This window comes from Anomaloglossus baeobatrachus, chromosome 4, assembly GCF_048569485.1.
Source record: "Anomaloglossus baeobatrachus isolate aAnoBae1 chromosome 4, aAnoBae1.hap1, whole genome shotgun sequence".
Classification (NCBI taxonomy): domain Eukaryota; kingdom Metazoa; phylum Chordata; class Amphibia; order Anura; family Aromobatidae; genus Anomaloglossus; species Anomaloglossus baeobatrachus.
In genome coordinates, this window is record NC_134356.1 from 677,303,635 (window position 1) to 677,320,934 (window position 17,300).

General features: G+C 38.5%; 7 non-coding genes across 7 annotated transcripts; all 7 read right to left on the reverse strand.

The window, feature by feature from the left end:
• Positions 1–11,206: 11,206 nt before the first annotated feature.
• On the reverse strand, positions 11,207–11,278 carry TRNAW-CCA (transfer RNA tryptophan (anticodon CCA)). The gene has a single exon. It is a non-coding gene; the product is annotated as a tRNA-Trp (tRNA).
• A 1,494-nt stretch (positions 11,279–12,772) lies between these two features.
• On the reverse strand, positions 12,773–12,844 carry TRNAW-CCA (transfer RNA tryptophan (anticodon CCA)). The gene has a single exon. It is a non-coding gene; the product is annotated as a tRNA-Trp (tRNA).
• Positions 12,845–13,556: 712 nt separating this feature from the next.
• On the reverse strand, positions 13,557–13,628 carry TRNAW-CCA (transfer RNA tryptophan (anticodon CCA)). Its single transcript has one exon. It is a non-coding gene; the product is annotated as a tRNA-Trp (tRNA).
• A 712-nt stretch (positions 13,629–14,340) lies between these two features.
• On the reverse strand, positions 14,341–14,412 carry TRNAW-CCA (transfer RNA tryptophan (anticodon CCA)). Its single transcript has one exon. It is a non-coding gene; the product is annotated as a tRNA-Trp (tRNA).
• Positions 14,413–15,124: 712 nt separating this feature from the next.
• TRNAW-CCA (transfer RNA tryptophan (anticodon CCA)) lies at positions 15,125–15,196 on the reverse strand. The gene has a single exon. It is a non-coding gene; the product is annotated as a tRNA-Trp (tRNA).
• Positions 15,197–15,907: 711 nt separating this feature from the next.
• On the reverse strand, positions 15,908–15,979 carry TRNAW-CCA (transfer RNA tryptophan (anticodon CCA)). Its single transcript has one exon. It is a non-coding gene; the product is annotated as a tRNA-Trp (tRNA).
• Positions 15,980–16,691: 712 nt separating this feature from the next.
• On the reverse strand, positions 16,692–16,763 carry TRNAW-CCA (transfer RNA tryptophan (anticodon CCA)). The gene has a single exon. It is a non-coding gene; the product is annotated as a tRNA-Trp (tRNA).
• Between the last annotated feature and the right edge of the window lie 537 nt (positions 16,764–17,300).

The following is a 17,300-nucleotide window of genomic DNA, read 5'->3' on the forward strand; positions in this document are numbered from 1 at the left end:
CTTTGCCGCTGCTTTCGCAGCTGCATCCGCCCTTCTATTGCCCGCTACCTCCAGTGAGTCACCTTTTGTGTGTGCTTTCACCTTAATGATACCAACCTGGACTGGTAACATTAGTGCCTCCATTAACCGTTTTACCAATTCTGCATTTTTAATAGGCTTACCAGCTGACGTAAGAAAAGCTCTACTTCTCCAGATAGGGCCAAAATCATGACAGATCCCAAATCCATAATTTGAGTCTGAATAAACATTAATTTTCCTACCTGATCCCGCTCTACACGCCTCAATGAGCGCTGTTAGCTCCGCCTCCTGCGCGGACATGTGCGGCGGGAGTGGTTCAGCTCGGATTACCTCATGCGAGGATACTACTGCATATCCAGTGTAGAATCTCCCATCCAGGTGGTATCTGGAGCCATCTACAAAAAACTCAAAATCTGCATTAGTAATAGGTGTATCATAGACATGGAAAACCTGCAGTCTCCTGACTCATCAGCTCTATGCAGCCATGCTCGTGCGTCATGTCAAAGTATTCATCCTCACTTGTCACCAATTCCCCCTTTTCTGAATCTACTGGCAAAAGGGTGGCTGGATTCAGAACATTGCACCTCTTGAGGGTGACATACTCAGGAATCAGAAGGGCACATTCAAGTCTGAGCTGTCTGGCCATAGACAGGTGTTTTGGTTGGACTTGCACAAGTATAGCATGGATGTCATGCGGGGAGTAAATTGTTAAGGGAAATGTCAATGTGATCTAGCAAGCTTTCCCTAGCAGTACTGAAGCAGCCGCTACAGCATGGACACATGTGGGTGACCCTCTGACAACTGGGTCCAATCGCGCTGAGTAGTAAGCTATTGGTCTTTGTTTGTCACCATGTTGCTGTGTGAGGACGGCTGTCGCATGCCCTCCCTGTTCTGTGCAAAACAAGAAAAATGGTTGATCGTAATTTGGAATACCCAGGGCTGGGGCAGATACAATGAGTAGTTTAAGGGAATGAAAGGAGTCAATAGCTTCCTGAGTGAGGTCAAAGGGGTCAGATGACAGACAATCATAGAGGGGTTGCATCATTTGCGAGGCAGACCTTATCCAAGGCCTGCAGTATGACACTAAGCCCAAAAAGGTGCGCAGTTGCCGGTGGGACCTGGGTAAGGAGAGACTTTGGACTGCTTGTTTTCTCTCCTCAGTCAGGTGTCTCGTACCTTCAGAGATACAGTGACCCAAAAATGTTACCTTTTGCTTACAGTACTGTAATTTTTCACGTGAAACTTTGCAACCATTCTCTGCCAGAAAACACAGCAAAGAAATTGTGGCTTCCTTGCAGGACGTCTGATCTGGACAGCAGAGCAAAAGGTCATCCACGTACTGCAATAGCGTAACCTGTGGATGAGGCGGTTGCCACTGCTCCAGAATTCCTGCCATAGCTGTAGAATAAATGGTAGGTGAATTCATTCCTCCTTGCGGGAGGACTGTCCACATGTACTGTTTCCCCTCATGTGTGAAGGCAAAAAGATACTGACAGTCAGGGTGTAGAGGCACAGAGAAAAATGCATTTGCCAAATCAATTACTGTAAAACATTTGGAGGTCCCTGGGATTTGTGACAGTAAGGTATGTGGGTTTGGAACAATTGGTGTTACACTCTCAGTGACAGCATTGACAGCTCTCAAATCATGCACCATTATGTACGTGTCAGGGGAACCTTTGGGCCCTTTTTTTCTTGATTGGATACAAGGGAGTGTTACAGGGGGAGGACCTTTGTACTAGAGCCCCTGCTTGCACATATTCTCTGGTCAGGGCCATTGATTTGGCTGGGCTTAAGGGATACTGTTTTATCAAGGGAATTTCAAACACCAATCCCTCCAGTCCCTTCATGGTCACCAGTTTCCTAGGCCAGAGGCAAAGGAGGAGGGAAGGAAGGAGGAGAGTCAGTCTGCTCCCTCTCCTATTTGGGGTTTTTGCACTGTCTGGCGTAATGTCCATTCTGTCCACAATTCCAGCACTGTACGGTCGCTAGGTCACCTGGTGCCCTCCCTTTCTGCTTCCACTGTCTTCCTTGTGCTCTAGCATACATAACTGGTCGCTTGCATTTTGTCAGTTCAACCCCCTTAGCTACTTGCAGAAGGTCTGTTGGGTCGATATTTCTCCACTCAGGTCTGGCTGTCTGTACTGCTTTTCGTAAAACCTTATTCATACCGTTAATGAATATACTCATCAGTATTTTGTCATTAAGGGAGGTTCTGACTTTGTACCCCACGTCTGCCCACTTCAGCTGTAACCTCCAAAAGTACGTCTCTATACTCTCCCCTTCCTGCTGTATTACGTCAGTCAGGGAAAGAGGGAAAGGTTGGTCTTCAGGGTCAGATAACTGTTTTCTTTCCTCACCATCAGAGTAATGTCCAGCTTCCTCCCCAAACTCAATTCCTTCACTACCTCTGTCTCAGTGTCAGCGTCCTCTGTCATCACATGTGATCTGGTTCGAACAGGATTTAGTGCAATCTGCTTAGGGCGAGTAACATTACACGTAGCACAAGTACTTCTCCAGTCTGGGTTTTTCTGACTACAATGTTTACAAGTCCATTCATCTGGTCTGGGTTTCTGCTTATGTGAAGGGGGGGCGGTAGCAGTCACAGTTTTTGCTCTTGGTGCATTAAAACATTTATAATACACTTTACATAACAATAATATAATAATACATCCCACTGTTATTTCTTTACATCCACAATGCTGCACCTCTTCCCTGAATCTGTGCCATTTCTCAACATCCAAACACCCACACTCTGGCATGTCTGCCTTTCTGAGTATTGGTCTGACATTTTTCACTGCTTCCTTGACTTTCCTTTCTTGCACTATCTGTTTGGCTGTTTTGGATCCTGCTGGAGCCCCACACTGCACACTGAACAAGTTGCCCATGGCTTCAACTTATTCCCACACAGCCCACCTTTCTGCAAATGCCCTCTCAGTGTCCCTGAACCTTGTTAACAGGCCACACGTCTCCTGGCAAGTCAGAATGGGCTCTCAAGTGGTAGCAAGAAGGCTCAATCAGCATTCACTCTCACCTGCTACACTTGTAGGGCGTATTGGGAAGGGTTAAAAAACCTCTCTCACCCAATAGACCAGATGACTAAAGCAGGAAGGACCAGGTGTGATAGTCCTCTCACCTGCTAGACCACCTCCATGTAAGTGGGAAGGCCACACGGCTCTCTAACCCACTTAGACCTGATGTGCAGTTGGGTACTTCATGCTGGTCCTTTTCAAAGTATTCCAGCAATGAACGTAAACTAGAGTTAAACCAATACAATTAACAGAGCTGACTTCTCACAGAGGGCAGAAAATCGCGCAGCTGTTCACTTGACCCCTCCCAAAAGAATGTCAGTAGCGCACAGTTTGTTTAGCAAGAGTGTTATCTCAAAAAGAATTCTTTGTCCAGATCCAGATTCAGTTTTCCCAAAACATCCCTAATACCCACTGGTATAATACACAATCCTAGCAGAAAATTGAGACTACTTATATACCTTCACAGCACTAATATTCTACTTTGCTATAAAACCTTCATCCCCATTTGGAGGGGAAGAAACACACAATATCTCACTATAAGGACAGATCCCAGGACCACTTGTCCTACTCATTCATTGATTCCAGAAGCATATGTAACAATACACCTTCCAAGGATCAGTTAACCTCACATGCAAATAAAATTATCTAAACCGCTCTTGACACTGATGGGAAAAAAATACATATGTCAGGTATCCACTCAAATACTCTATATGGCTATGCCCTGTGACATTTCATAACCGGAACATCTTTTCACAGTCCACAGTATGACCTATAACCATTAGACTTATACATACATATTATTTCACCAAGTCTCTTATCTCAATTTCTCATCACTTTGCTATTCAGAGGCTTCTCATCAATATACAACAACCTATTGCCTGCCTACTTTATCTAGGCATTAATATGGAACCACTTATGAACACATATCCCTAGACCAGTGTATTGCCCATCAAAGATGCAAAGATGGCCAAAGCAAAACACAAAACACAGCAACACAGCAAATGCAATTATACAGAGACTGTCCCAAATTCCGTGCTATGCACTCTATGCAATCAGTTAATGGACGGACAACAGATTATCTTATTATTCTATATTTCAACTCTCATTCAGACATGCATGAAAAAACAATACTCACTGGTGATGCCAGAGTTCTTGAACCGTGTGTACAGCCTTACCCAGAATATTCGGGAAATCAGAGAGAGTGAAATGAAGTGTAAGAATAAAGCTTCTCACCTTGCTGCAGCTGAAATTTCACTGTCTCAAGAGTCCCCAAAACTTCTTCCGAATAGGCTGGTTGGCCACGGCTCCACGTTGGGCACCAAAAACTGTTGTAGCTGTTCTGTTTTGTCACAAGTCAGCTTATGGGATCACCAGTGAGGTCCTCTGAATTAGGCCTCTTCAGACCTAATCAAGAGCGAGCGCTCGGAGAAAAAGACCTGCATCATTCATGTGAGCATGATCAATTCTTCTGTTTATTTAACGTACAGTTTATTTATACCATTTACAGATCAATGTGATATTGCAAATAAAGCTTCTAGCTGGAAATTTACAAGTTGCTCATATGACCTTTAAGTTTCAGCAAAACAGAAATGTAGAGTCATGCATATGAGATAAGAAGAAGATAAGAAGAACATTTAGAAACAATAATAATCCTTGATCTTGTCTCTTATTCCGAAGGCTCTGACTATGAACTACTTACTAATGAAATAAAATATCTTTAATAAAGAAATAGAGAAACCATTTAACCCTTCTATATCAATTTCCTCCTTTTGTAAATTTCATGAAATAATTAGAAAACAAATAGCGTAGGCTTCGCTCCATTTTTGTGTCCAGCCAGATACATCTAGGCAGCTGGGGATTGGAATCCGCAGCACAGGTTGGCCTGAGCTTTCTGGGCCCCACTGCTGCGAATTGCAGTCTGCAGCCGCCTCAGTAAATGGCACTTTCATAGAAGCGCCATCTTCTGGTGCTGTATCCAACTCTTCCAGCACCTGCCTGCTATACCTGGCTAGCATACAAAAATATGGCGAAGCTCACGTCCTTTTTTTGTAGTTATTTGGCCAAAAAATTAAAAAATGCTTCCCTGGATTTTCCATTGCCAGTGAAGGTAACACCAAGCAGTGGGGGTTAGCAGCCAGTAGCTGCTTGGATTACCCTTAGCTAGGAATACAAAAAATGCAGCGGGAGCCCATATATATTTTTTTTAATTATTTATTTAAATAACTAAAAACAAAAAGGGCTTCCCTGTATTTTGATTGCTGGACATCACAGTGCTGTAAAACTAAATCTTTAAAAAAAATTACATAGCGCTCTGCGGTATTTTTGATTTTCAGCGCAGATAAAGCAGACAGCTATGGGTTGCCACCCCCATCTGCCTGTCGTTACCTTGGTTGGCAATAAAAATACAGGGAAGCCCATTAATTTTTTCTATTTAAAAAATAGTTAAAAAAAAATGACGTTGGGTCCCCCCATTTTTGATAGCCAGCTAGGGTAAAGCAGATGGCTGTAGCCTAAAAACCACAGCTGGCAGCTTTACCGTGGTTGGGGATCCAATGTGGAGGTTCCCTCAGGCTCTTTTTTATAATTATTTTATAAATATTAATAATTACACAATAAAAGTAGGGTCCCCCCCAAATTGGATCACCAGCCAAGGTAAAGCGGACAGCTGTGGTCTGGTATTCTCAGGGTGGGAAGGTCCATAGTTATTGGGCCTTCACAGCCTAAAAATAGCAGGCCGCAGGCACCCCAGACGTGGCGCATCCATTAGATGCGCCAATCCTGGTGCTTCACCCCAGCTCATCCCGTGCCCTGGTGCAGTGGCAAACGGGGTAATAAATCGGGTTGATACTAGCTGTAAAGTCACCTGAGATCAAGCCCAGCAGTTTGTGATGTCATGGCGTCTATTAGATACCCAACATCATAAACTGTCAGTACTAACAAAAAAAAAAAAATCGACAAAAGAAATTTATTTGAAAAAACAGTCCCCAAAACATTTCCTCTTTCACCAATTTATTGTAAGAAAAAAAATAAAGAGGTCCCACGACGACACTGGACCATCTAGAATATGGGGGGGAGACACTCAGGGAACGTATCCCCCATTTTCTAGGAGTGCGGACCCTTCATGTGAGGAGTGTGGGTGCAATGAATCTGCACTCACTCTCCCCGGGTCCACAGTAGCAGAGTCAATGTCGTAATGGTTGCTACCAAAGCTGCAATGCCCTGCTCATGAGGTAAGGGCATGCCTAATCAGGAGAACTACTGTAGAGGAAGCTCTGCTCACTGGTATATAGGTGCTCAGAGGTAATAATAGATAAAATTAGTGAGTAACCTCGGCACTCTAAATCTCCCAGACTAAGTCAGTAAGTCACAACGGATAGTAATGCAAAATCACTCTTTATTGGTCCGTATTAAGAAAAATTTTTTTTTCATAAGCATATATGTTTTTGTCCAAAACAAGTTACAAATGACGTTTCGGCCTGAGCCTTCGTCAGATTGGACTTATCTACATGTAATCATGAAAAATGACAATAATCAGTATCACATAAGACTGAGAGAACAATAACATAAACTCGAACAATGTAGAGGTACAATTGGGATGCAGCAAAAAAATTGCAACACAGCAAGAAATGAAACACATGATACAAATGTCATAATACAGTACAAGGACAATATAGTAATGACAAATACGGGGTCAGAGTAGGCTTAGACAGCTCTGGTACGAAAGAGATGTCAATCATAAAGTAACATGTGCAGTAGGTGTAGAGCTACACTATGCATGGCAGAGCTAATGGGTAAACCGACCATAGAAAAAGAACGGAGAAAAAGTGGAGAAAAAGTGGAGAAAAAGTGGAGAAAAAATGGAGAAAAAGTGGAGAAAAAGTGGAGAAAAAATGGAGAAAAAGTGGAGAAAAAGTGGAGAAAAAGTGGAGAAAAAGTGGAGAACAAGTGGAGAAAAAAATGGAGAAAAAGTGGAGAAAAAGTGGAGAAAAAGTGGAGAAAAAGTGGAGAAAAAAGTGGAGAAAAAGTGGAGAAAAAGTGGAGAAAAAGTGGAGAAAAAAGTGGAGAAAAAGTGGAGAAAAAGTGGAGAAAAAAATGGAGAAAAAGTGGAGAAAAAGTGGAGAAAAAAATGGAGAAAAAGTGGAGAAAAAAGTGGAGAAAAAAGTAGAGAAAAAGTAGAGAAAAAGTGGAGAAAAAGTGGAGAAAAAATGGAGAAAAAATGGAGAAAAAGTAGAGAAAAAGTGGAGAAAAAGTGGAGAAAAAGTGGAGAAAAAATGGAGAAAAAGTGGAGAAAAAGTGGAGAAAAAATGGATAAAAAGTGGAGAAAAAGTGGAGAAAAAATGGAGAAAAAGTGGAGAAAAAGTGGAGAAAAAATGGAGAAAAAGTGGAGAAAAAGTGGAGAAAAAGTGGAGAAAAAAAGGAGAAAAAGTGGAGAAAAAGTGGAGAAAAAATGGAGAAAAAGTGGAGAAAAAGTGGAGAAAAAGTGGAGAAAAAGTGGAGAAAAAGTGGAGAAAAAATGGAGAAAAAATGGAGAAAAAGTGGAGAAAAACGTGGAGAAAAAAGTGGAGAAAAAAGTGGAGAAAAAGTGGAGAAAAAGTGGAGAAAAAAGTGGAGAAAAAGTGGAGAAAAAGTGGAGAAAAAGTGGAGAAAAAAGTGGAGAAAAAGTGGAGAAAAAAATGGAGAAAAAGTGGAGAAAAAGTGGAGAAAAAAATGGAGAATAAGTGGAGAAAAAAGTGGAGAAAAAAGTAGAGAAAAAGTGGAGAAAAAGTGGAGAAAAAGTGGAGAAAAAATGGAGAAAAAGTGGAGAAAAAGTGGAGAAAAAGTGGAGAAAAAGTGGAGAAAAAAGTGGAGAAAAAGTGGAGAAAAAAATGGAGAAAAAGTGGAGAAAAAGTGGAGAAAAAGTGGAGAAAAAAATGGAGAAAAAGTGGAGAAAAAGTGGAGAAAAAGTGGAGAAAAAATGGAGAAAAAGTGGAGGAAAAGTGGAGAAAAGGTGGAGAAAAGGTGGAGAAAAAAGTGGAGAAAATTGGAGAAAAAGTGGAGAAAAAGTGGAGAAAAAATGGAGAAAAAGTGGAGAAAAAGTGGAGAAAAAGTGGAGAAAAGGTGGAGAAAAAAGTGGAGAAAATTGGAGAAAAAGTGGAGAAAAAGTGGAGAAAGAAGTGGAGGAAAAAGTGGAGAAAAAGTGGAGAAAAAAAGGAGAAAAAATGGATAAAAAGTGGAGAAAAAGTGGAGAAAAAAATGGAAAAAAAGTGGAGAAAAAAGTGGAGAAAAAGTAAAGAAAAAATGGAGAAAAAGTGGAGAAAAAAATGGAGAAAAAGTGGAGAAAAAGTGGAGACAAAATGTAGAAAAAGTGGAGAAAAAGTGGAGAAAAAATGGAGAAAAAGTGGAGCACCCTTTGGTGCCTTTCATGTGGCACTAAGGGGTGCTTAGCTTTGTATTTAGCCAAAAAAATGAAAAAAAAAAATGACGTAGGGTTCCCCCTAGTTTTTTAGCCAGCTAGGGTAAAGCAGACGGCTGCAGCCTGCAGACAACAGCTGGCAACCTCACCTTGGCTGGTAATCCAAAACTGAGGGCACCCCACGCTGTTATTTTAAATTAAATAAATAATTAAAAAAAAAACACGTAGGGGTCCCCCAAAATTGGATCACCAGCCAAGGTAAAGCAGACAGCTGGGGCCTGATATTCTCAGACTAGTGAGGTCCATGGTTATTGGACTCTCCCCAGCATAAAAATAGCAGGCCGCAGCCACCCCAGAAGTGGCGCATCCATTAGATGCGCCCATCCTGGTGCTTCGCCCCAGCTCATCCCGCGCCCTGGTGCGGTGGCAAACAGGGTAATATATGGGGTTAATACCAGATGTGTAATGTCACCTGGCATCAAGCCCTGGGGTTGGTGAGGTCAGGCGTCTATCAGATACCCGACATCACCAACCCAGTCAGTAATAAAAAAAATAGACGACAAACACATTTTTATTTAAAAAAACACTCCCCAAAACATTCCCTCTTTAACCAATTTATTAGAATGAAAAACAAATCCAGGTCAGCTGTAATCCAAGGGGTTGCCATGACGATCCACACTGTCCCAGTCAATGAAGAGCAGGATGTTCCCCATTGGCAGGGAGAGCAGTGCAGTGACCTGAGCTAACATCAATGGGTCAGCCCAGGTCACTGCAGGGCATGACAAGTGCTGCTGTCAGCGAGGTACATTACCTGCGCTGATCTCCAGCACACTGACAGCCCCTGTCACTGAGTTCAATGACCGGCGCCTTCACACCAAGTATCGCAAAAGGCCTGTGACGTCACCGCTAGTCAGTCTCAGGTCGGAAGTGAGAGAAGGTGATGTGACAAGCAGCGGCCATGGAGGACAGTGACAGCGCTGAGGTCAGGATGGCGGGACTTCATCACCGCAGGTAAGCCGAGCGGGACCATGTGTGTGTGTGTGTGTGTGTGTACGTGTGTACATGCCGCGGGCAGGAGGGGGCGGAGTGAGCTGAGCAGGGAAGTGTGGGCTTCCTGCACGTAACTAGGATAAACATCGGGTTACTAACCAAAGCGCTTTGGTTGGATACCCGATGTTTATCTTGGTTACCAGCTTCTGGCAGGCTGCCAGCGATTGCTCCTGCACACTGTAGCTGTAAAAAGCCCTGCTTTTTGCTGCTAGAACCGTTCTCGAACGAATCTAGAACTATCGAGCTTTTGCAAAAAAGCTCGAGTTCTAGTTCGATCTCGAACAGCCCCCAAATTCACTCGAGCCTAGAACTGGAGAACCTCGAACCTAGAACCGCGCTCAACTCTATTCTTAATCTTAATATTCAGGGATTCCCAGTTTAAGTTTGGAATCTAGAAATTATCATATTTGTGATTCCATGAGTCAGGCACACGAATGTTACATCAAAAGATAAAATTAGAAACATATCTCAGTTTATTTTTGCCAGGAACATTTCATTTAGAAAAATGCTTGTTTCATAAAGATTGGAAAATTTTTATATATCATTTGTATAGACTTTTTTATTCTTTTTGCCATTCTCCAAAACTACAAAAACAAGAATGAGTTAACATATTGCTATTAGGAAGAAAGGCTTACATTTAACATCCAGAATCTAGTTGAGGACCATGTTTCTTCATATATACAAAGACGAAATTGTTGGTGATGTCGAGGTGATTTTAAGTTATAATGGTCAGATCTGGATTCCCAAAAATTCTCGTCATCACAGTATTGTTCGGAAGATTTCTTTCTTGTAAAATTTTAAAAGATGACTCTTTCAGACACTGTGTTTAAATATGGCTTCAACTTTTTTCAGGAGGTTTAAGTGGTTCCGTTCATGACATGAATGTAGAAAATGGTTGTATTTCCTAATTTTTCAAAAACAGGAACAGACTATTGACCTAGACGTGATTTGAACACGCAACCTTCTGTTCTAGAGTCAGACGCGCTACCGTTATGCCACGAGGTCAGCTGAAAGATAAGTGTTTGACAAGATTAAACCTGAATATTATATGATTCTTTACCACTAGATGTTCCAGAAAGTATCTACTTTTACGCACCATCATAAAACGACATAAAGAAGGATGATTGAGCATCTTAATCTTAATTATCAGGGATTTCCAGTTTAAGATCGGAATCTAGAAATTATCATCTTTGTGATTCCATGAGTCAGGCACACGAATGTTACATCAAAAGATAAAGTTAGAAACATATCTCAGTTTATTTTTTGCCAGGAACATTTAATTTAGAAAAATGCTTGTTTCATAAAGATTGGAAAATGTTTATATATCATTTGTATAGACTTTTTTATTCTTTTAGCCATACCCCAAAACTACAAAAACAAGAATGAGTTAACATATTGCTATTAGGAAGAAAGGTTTACATTTAATATCCAGAATCTATTTGAGGACCATGTTTCTTCATATATACAAAGACCAAATTGTTGGTGATGTCAAGGTGATTTTAAGTTATAATGGTCAGATCTGGATTCCCAAAAATTCTCGTCATCACAGTGTTGTTAAGAAGATTTCTTTCTTGTAAAATTTTAAAAGATGACTCTTTTAGACACTGTGTGAAAATATGGCTTCAACTTTTTTCAGGAGGTTTAAGTGGTTCCGTTGATGACAAGAATGTAGAAAATGGTTGTATTTCCTAATTTTTCAAAAACAGGAACAGACTATTGACCTCGACGTGATTTGAACACGCAACCTTCTCATATGGAGTCAGACGCGCTACCGTTGCGCCACGAGGTCAGCTGAAAGATAAGTGTTTGACAAGATAAAATCTGAATATTATTTGATTCTTTACCATTAGATGTTCCAGAAAGTAACTACTTTTACGCACCATCATAAAACGACATAAACAAGGATGATTGAGCATCTTAATCTTAATATTCAGGGATTTCCAGTTTAAGATCGGAATCTAGAAATTATCATCTTTGTGATTCCATGAGTCAGGCACACGAATGTTACATCAAAAGATAAAGTTAGAAACATATCTCAGTTTATTTTTGCTCGGAACATTTTATTTAGAAAAATGCTTGTTTCATAAAGATTGGAAAATTTTTATATATCATTTGTATAGACTTTTTTATTCTTTTAGAAATACCCCAAAACTACAAAAACAAGAATGAGTTAACATATTGCTATTAGGAAGAAAGGTTTACATTTAACATCCAGAATCTAGTTGAGGACCATGTTTCTTCATATATACAAAGACCAAATTGTTGGTGATGTCGAGGTGATTTTAAGTTATAATGGTCAGATCTGGATTACCAAAAATTCTCGTCATCACAGTACTGTTCAGAAGATTTCTTTCTTGTAAAATTTTAAAAGATTACTCTTTTAGACACTGTGTGGAAATATGGCTTCAACTTTTTTCAGGAGGTCTAAGTGGTTCCGTTGATGACAAGAATGTAGAAAATGGTTGTATTTTCTAATTTTTCAAAAACAGGAACAGACTATTGATCCCGACGTGATTTGAACACGCAACCTTCTGATCTGGAGTCAGACGCGCCACTGTTGCGCCACGTTGTCAGCTGAAAGATAAGTGTTTGACAAGATTAAATCTGAATATTATTTGATTCTTTACCATTAGATGTTCCAGAAAGTAACTACTTTTACGCACCATCATAAAACGACATAAACAAGGATGATTGAGCATCTTAATCTTAATATTCAGGGATTTCCAGTTTAAGATCGGAATCTAGAAATTATCATCTTTGTGATTCCATGAGTCAGGCACACGAATGTTACATCAAAAGATAAAGTTAGAAACATATCTCAGTTTATTTTTGCCAGGAACATTTCATTTAGAAAAATGCTTGTTTCATAAAGATTGGAAAATTTTTATATATCATTTGTATAGACTTTTTTATTCTTTTAGCCATACTCCAAAACTACAAAAACAAAAATGAGTTAACATATTGCTATTAGGAAGAAAGGTTTACATTTAACATCCAGAATCTAGTTGAGGACCATGTTTCTTCATATATACAAAGACCAAATTGTTGGTGATGTCGAGGTGATTTTAAGTTATAATGGTCAGATCTGGATTACCAAAAATTCTCGTCATCACAGCATTGTTCAGAAGATTTCTTTCTTGTAAAATTTTAAAAGATGACTCTTTCAGACACTGTGTGGAAATATGGCTTCAACTTTTTTCAGGAGGTTTAAGTGGTTCCGTTGATGACAAGAATGTAGAAAATGGTTGTATTTCCTAATTTTTCAAAAACAGGAACAGACTATTGACCTCGACGTGATTTGAACACGCAATCTTCTGATCTGGAGTCAGACGCGCTACCGTTGCTCCACGAGGTCAGCTGAAAGATAAGTGTTTGACAAGATAAAATCTGAATATTATTTGATTCTTTACCATTAGATGTTCCAGAATGTAACTACTTTTACGCACCATCATAAAACGACATAAACAAGGATGATTGAGCATCTTAATCTTAATATTCAGGGATTTCCAGTTTAAGATCGGAATCTAGAAATTATCATCTTTGTGATTCCATGAGTCAGGCACACGAATGTTACATCAAAAGATAAAGTTAGAAACATATGTCAGTTTATTTTTTGCCAGGAACATTTCATTTAGAAAAATGCTTGTTTCATAAAGATTGGAAAATTTTTATATATCATTTGTATAGACTTTTTTATTCTTTTAGCCAAACCCCAAAACTACAAAAACAAGAATGAGTTAACATATTGCTATTAGGAAGAAAGGTTTACATTTAACATCCAGAATCTAGTTGAGGACCATGTTTCTTTATATATACAAAGAACAAATTGTTGGTGATGTCAAGGTGATTTTAAGTTATAATGGTCAGATCTGGATTCCCAAAAATTCTCGTCATCACAGTGTTGTTAAGAAGATTTCTTTCTTGTAAAATTTTAAAAGATGACTCTTTCAGACACTGTGTGGAAATATGGCTTCAACTTTTTTCAGGAGGTTTAAGTGGTTCCGTTGATGACAAGAATGTAGAAAATGGTTGTATTTCCTAATTTTTCAAAATCAGGAACAGACTATTGACCTCGACGTGATTTGAATACGCAACCTTCTGATCTGGAGTCAGACGCGCTACCGTTGCGCCACGAGGTCAGCTGAAAGATAAGTGTTTGACAAGATAAAATCTGAATATTATTTGATTCTTTACCACTAGATGTTCCAGAAAGTAACTACTTTTACGCACCATCATAAAACGACATAAACAAGGATGATTGAGCATCTTAATCTTAATATTCAGGGATTTCCAGTTTAAGATCGGAATCTGGAAATTATCATCTTTGTGATTCCATGAGTCAGGCACACGAATGTTACATCAAAAGATAAAGTTAGAAACATATGTCAGTTTATTTTTTGCCAGGAACATTTCATTTAGAAAAATGCTTGTTTCATAAAGATTGGAAAATTTTTATATATCATTTGTATAGACTTTTTTATTCTTTTAGCCAAACCCCAAAACTACAAAAACAAGAATGAGTTAACATATTGCTATTAGGAAGAAAGGTTTACATTTAACATCCAGAATCTAGTTGAGGACCATGTTTCTTTATATATACAAAGAACAAATTGTTGGTGATGTCAAGGTGATTTTAAGTTATAATGGTCAGATCTGGATTCCCAAAAATTCTCGTCATCACAGTGTTGTTAAGAAGATTTCTTTCTTGTAAAATTTTAAAAGATGACTCTTTCAGACACTGTGTGGAAATATGGCTTCAACTTTTTTCAGGAGGTTTAAGTGGTTCCGTTGATGACAAGAATGTAGAAAATGGTTGTATTTCCTAATTTTTCAAAAACAGGAACAGACTATTGACCTCGACGTGATTTGAACACGCAACCTTCTGATCTGGAGTCAGACGCGCTACCGTTGCGCCACGAGGTCAGCTGAAAGATAAGTGTTTGACAAGATAAAATCTGAATATTATTTGATTCTTTACCACTAGATGTTCCAGAAAGTAACTACTTTTACGCACCATCATAAAACGACATAAACAAGGATGATTGAGTATCTTAATCTTAATATTCAGGGATTTCCAGTTTAAGATCGGAATCTGGAAATTATCATCTTTGTGATTCCATGAGTCAGGCACACGAATGTTACATCAAAAGATAAAGTTAGAAACATATGTCAGTTTATTTTTTGCCAGGAACATTTCATTTAGAAAAATGCTTGTTTCATAAAGATTGGAAAATTTTTATATATCATTTGTATAGACTTTTTTATTCTTTTAGCTAAACCCTAAAACGACAAAAACAAGAATAAGTTAACATATTGCTATTAGGAAGAAAGGTTTACATTTAACATCCAGAATCTAGTTGAGGACCATGTTTCTTCATATATACAAAGAACAAATTGTTGGTGATGTCAAGGTGATTTTAAGTTATAATGGTCAGATCTGGATTCCCAAAAATTCTCGTCAGCACAGTATTGTTCAGAAAATTTCTTTCTTGTAAATTTTTAAACGATGACTCTTTCAGACACTGTGTTTAAATATGGCTTCAACTTTTTTCAGGAGGTTTAAGTGGTTCCGTTGATGACAAGAATGTAGAAAATGGTTGTATTTCGTAATTTTTCAAAAACAGGAACAGACCATTGACCCCAACGTGATTTGAACACGCAACCTTCTGATCTGGAGTCAGACGCGCTACCGTTGCGCCACGAGGTCAGCTGAAAGATAAGTGTTTGACAAGATAAAATCTGAATATTATTTGATTCTTTACCATTAGATGTTCCAGAAAGTAAACACTTTTACGCACCATCATAAAATGACATAAACAAGGATGATTGAGCATCTTAATCTTAATATTCAGGGATTTCCAGTTTAAGATCGGAATCTAGAAATTATCATCTTTGTGATTCCATGAGTCAGGCACACGAATGTTACATCAAAAGATAAAGTTAGAAACATATCTCAGTTTATTTTTGCCAGGAACATTTCATTTAGAAAAATGCTTGTTTCATAAAGATTGGAAAATTTTTAGATATCATTTGTATAGACTTTTTTATTCTTTTAGCCATACCCCAAAACTACAAAAACAAGAATGAGTTAACATATTGCTATTAGGAAGAAAGGTTTACATTTAACATCCAGAATCTAGTTGAGGACCATGTTTCTTCATATATACAAAGACCAAATTGTTGGTGATGTCGAGTTGATTTTAAGTTATAATGGTCAGATCTGGATTCCCAAAAATTCCCATCATCACAGCATTGTTCAGAAGATTTCTTTCCTGTAAAGTTTTAAAAGATGACTCTTTCAGACACTATGTTTAAATATGGCTTCAACTTTTTTCAGGAGGTCTAAGTGGTTCTGTTCATGACATGAATGTAGAAAATGGTTGTATTTCCTAATTTTTCAAAAACAGGAAAATACTATTGACCCCGACGTGATTCAAACACGCAACCTTCTGATTTGGAGTCAGACGCGCTACCGTTGCGCCACGAGGTCAGCTGAAAGATAAGTGTTTGACAAGATTAAATCTAAATATTATTTGATTCTTTACCACTAGATGTTCCAGAAAGTATCTACTTTTACACACCATCATAAAACGACATAAAGAAGGATGATTGAGCATCTTAATCTTAATATTCAGGGATTTCCAGTTTAAGATCGGAATCTAGAAATTATCATCTTTGTGATTCCATGAGTCAGGCACACGAATGTTACATCAAAAGATAAAGTTAGAAACATATGTCAGTTTATTTTTTGCCAGGAACATTTCATTTAGAAAAATGCTTGTTTCATAAAGATTGGAAAATTTTTATATATCATTTGTATAGACTTTTTTATTCTTTTAGCCATACCCCTAAACTACAAAAACAAGAATGAGTTAACATATTGCTATTAGGAAGAAAGGTTTACATTTAACATCCAGAATCTATTTGAGGACCATGCTTCTTCATATATACAAAGACCAAATTGTTGGTGATGTCGAGGTGATTTTAAGTTATAATTTTCAGATCTGGATTACCAAAAATTCTCGTCATCACAGTATTGTTCAGAAGATTTCTTTCTTGTAAAATTTTAAAAGATGACTCTTTCAGACACTGTGTGGAAATATGGCTTCAACTTTTTTCAGGAGGTTTAAGTGGTTCCGTTGATGACAAGAATGTAGAAAATGGTTGTATTTTCTAATTTTTCAAAAACAGGAACAGACTATTGACCCCGACGTGATTTGAACACGCAACCTTCTGATCTGGGGTCAGACACGCTACCGCTGCGCCACGAGGTCAGCTGAAAGCTAAGTGTTTGACAAGATTAAATCTGAATATTATTTGATTCTTTACCATTAGATGTTCCAGAAAGTAACTACTTTTACGCACCATCATAAAATGACATAAACAAGGATGATTGAGCATCTTAATCTTAATATTCAGGGATTTCCAGTTCAAGATCGGAATCTAGAAATTATCATCTTTGTGATTCCATGAGTCAGGCACACGAATGTTACATCAAAAGATAAAGTTAGAAACATATCTCAGTTTATTTTTGCCAGGAACATTTCATTTAGAAAAATGCTTGTTTCATAAAGATTGGAAAATTTTTATATTTCATTTGTATAGACTTTTTTATTCTTTTAGCCATACCCCAAAACTACAAAAACAAGAATGAGTTAACATATTGCTATTAGGAAGAAAGGTTTACATTTAACATCCAGAATCTATTTGAGGACCATGTTTCTTCATATATACAAAGACCAAATTGTTGGTGATGTCGAGGTGATTTTAAGTTATAATGGTCAGATCTGGATTACCAAAAATTCTCGTCA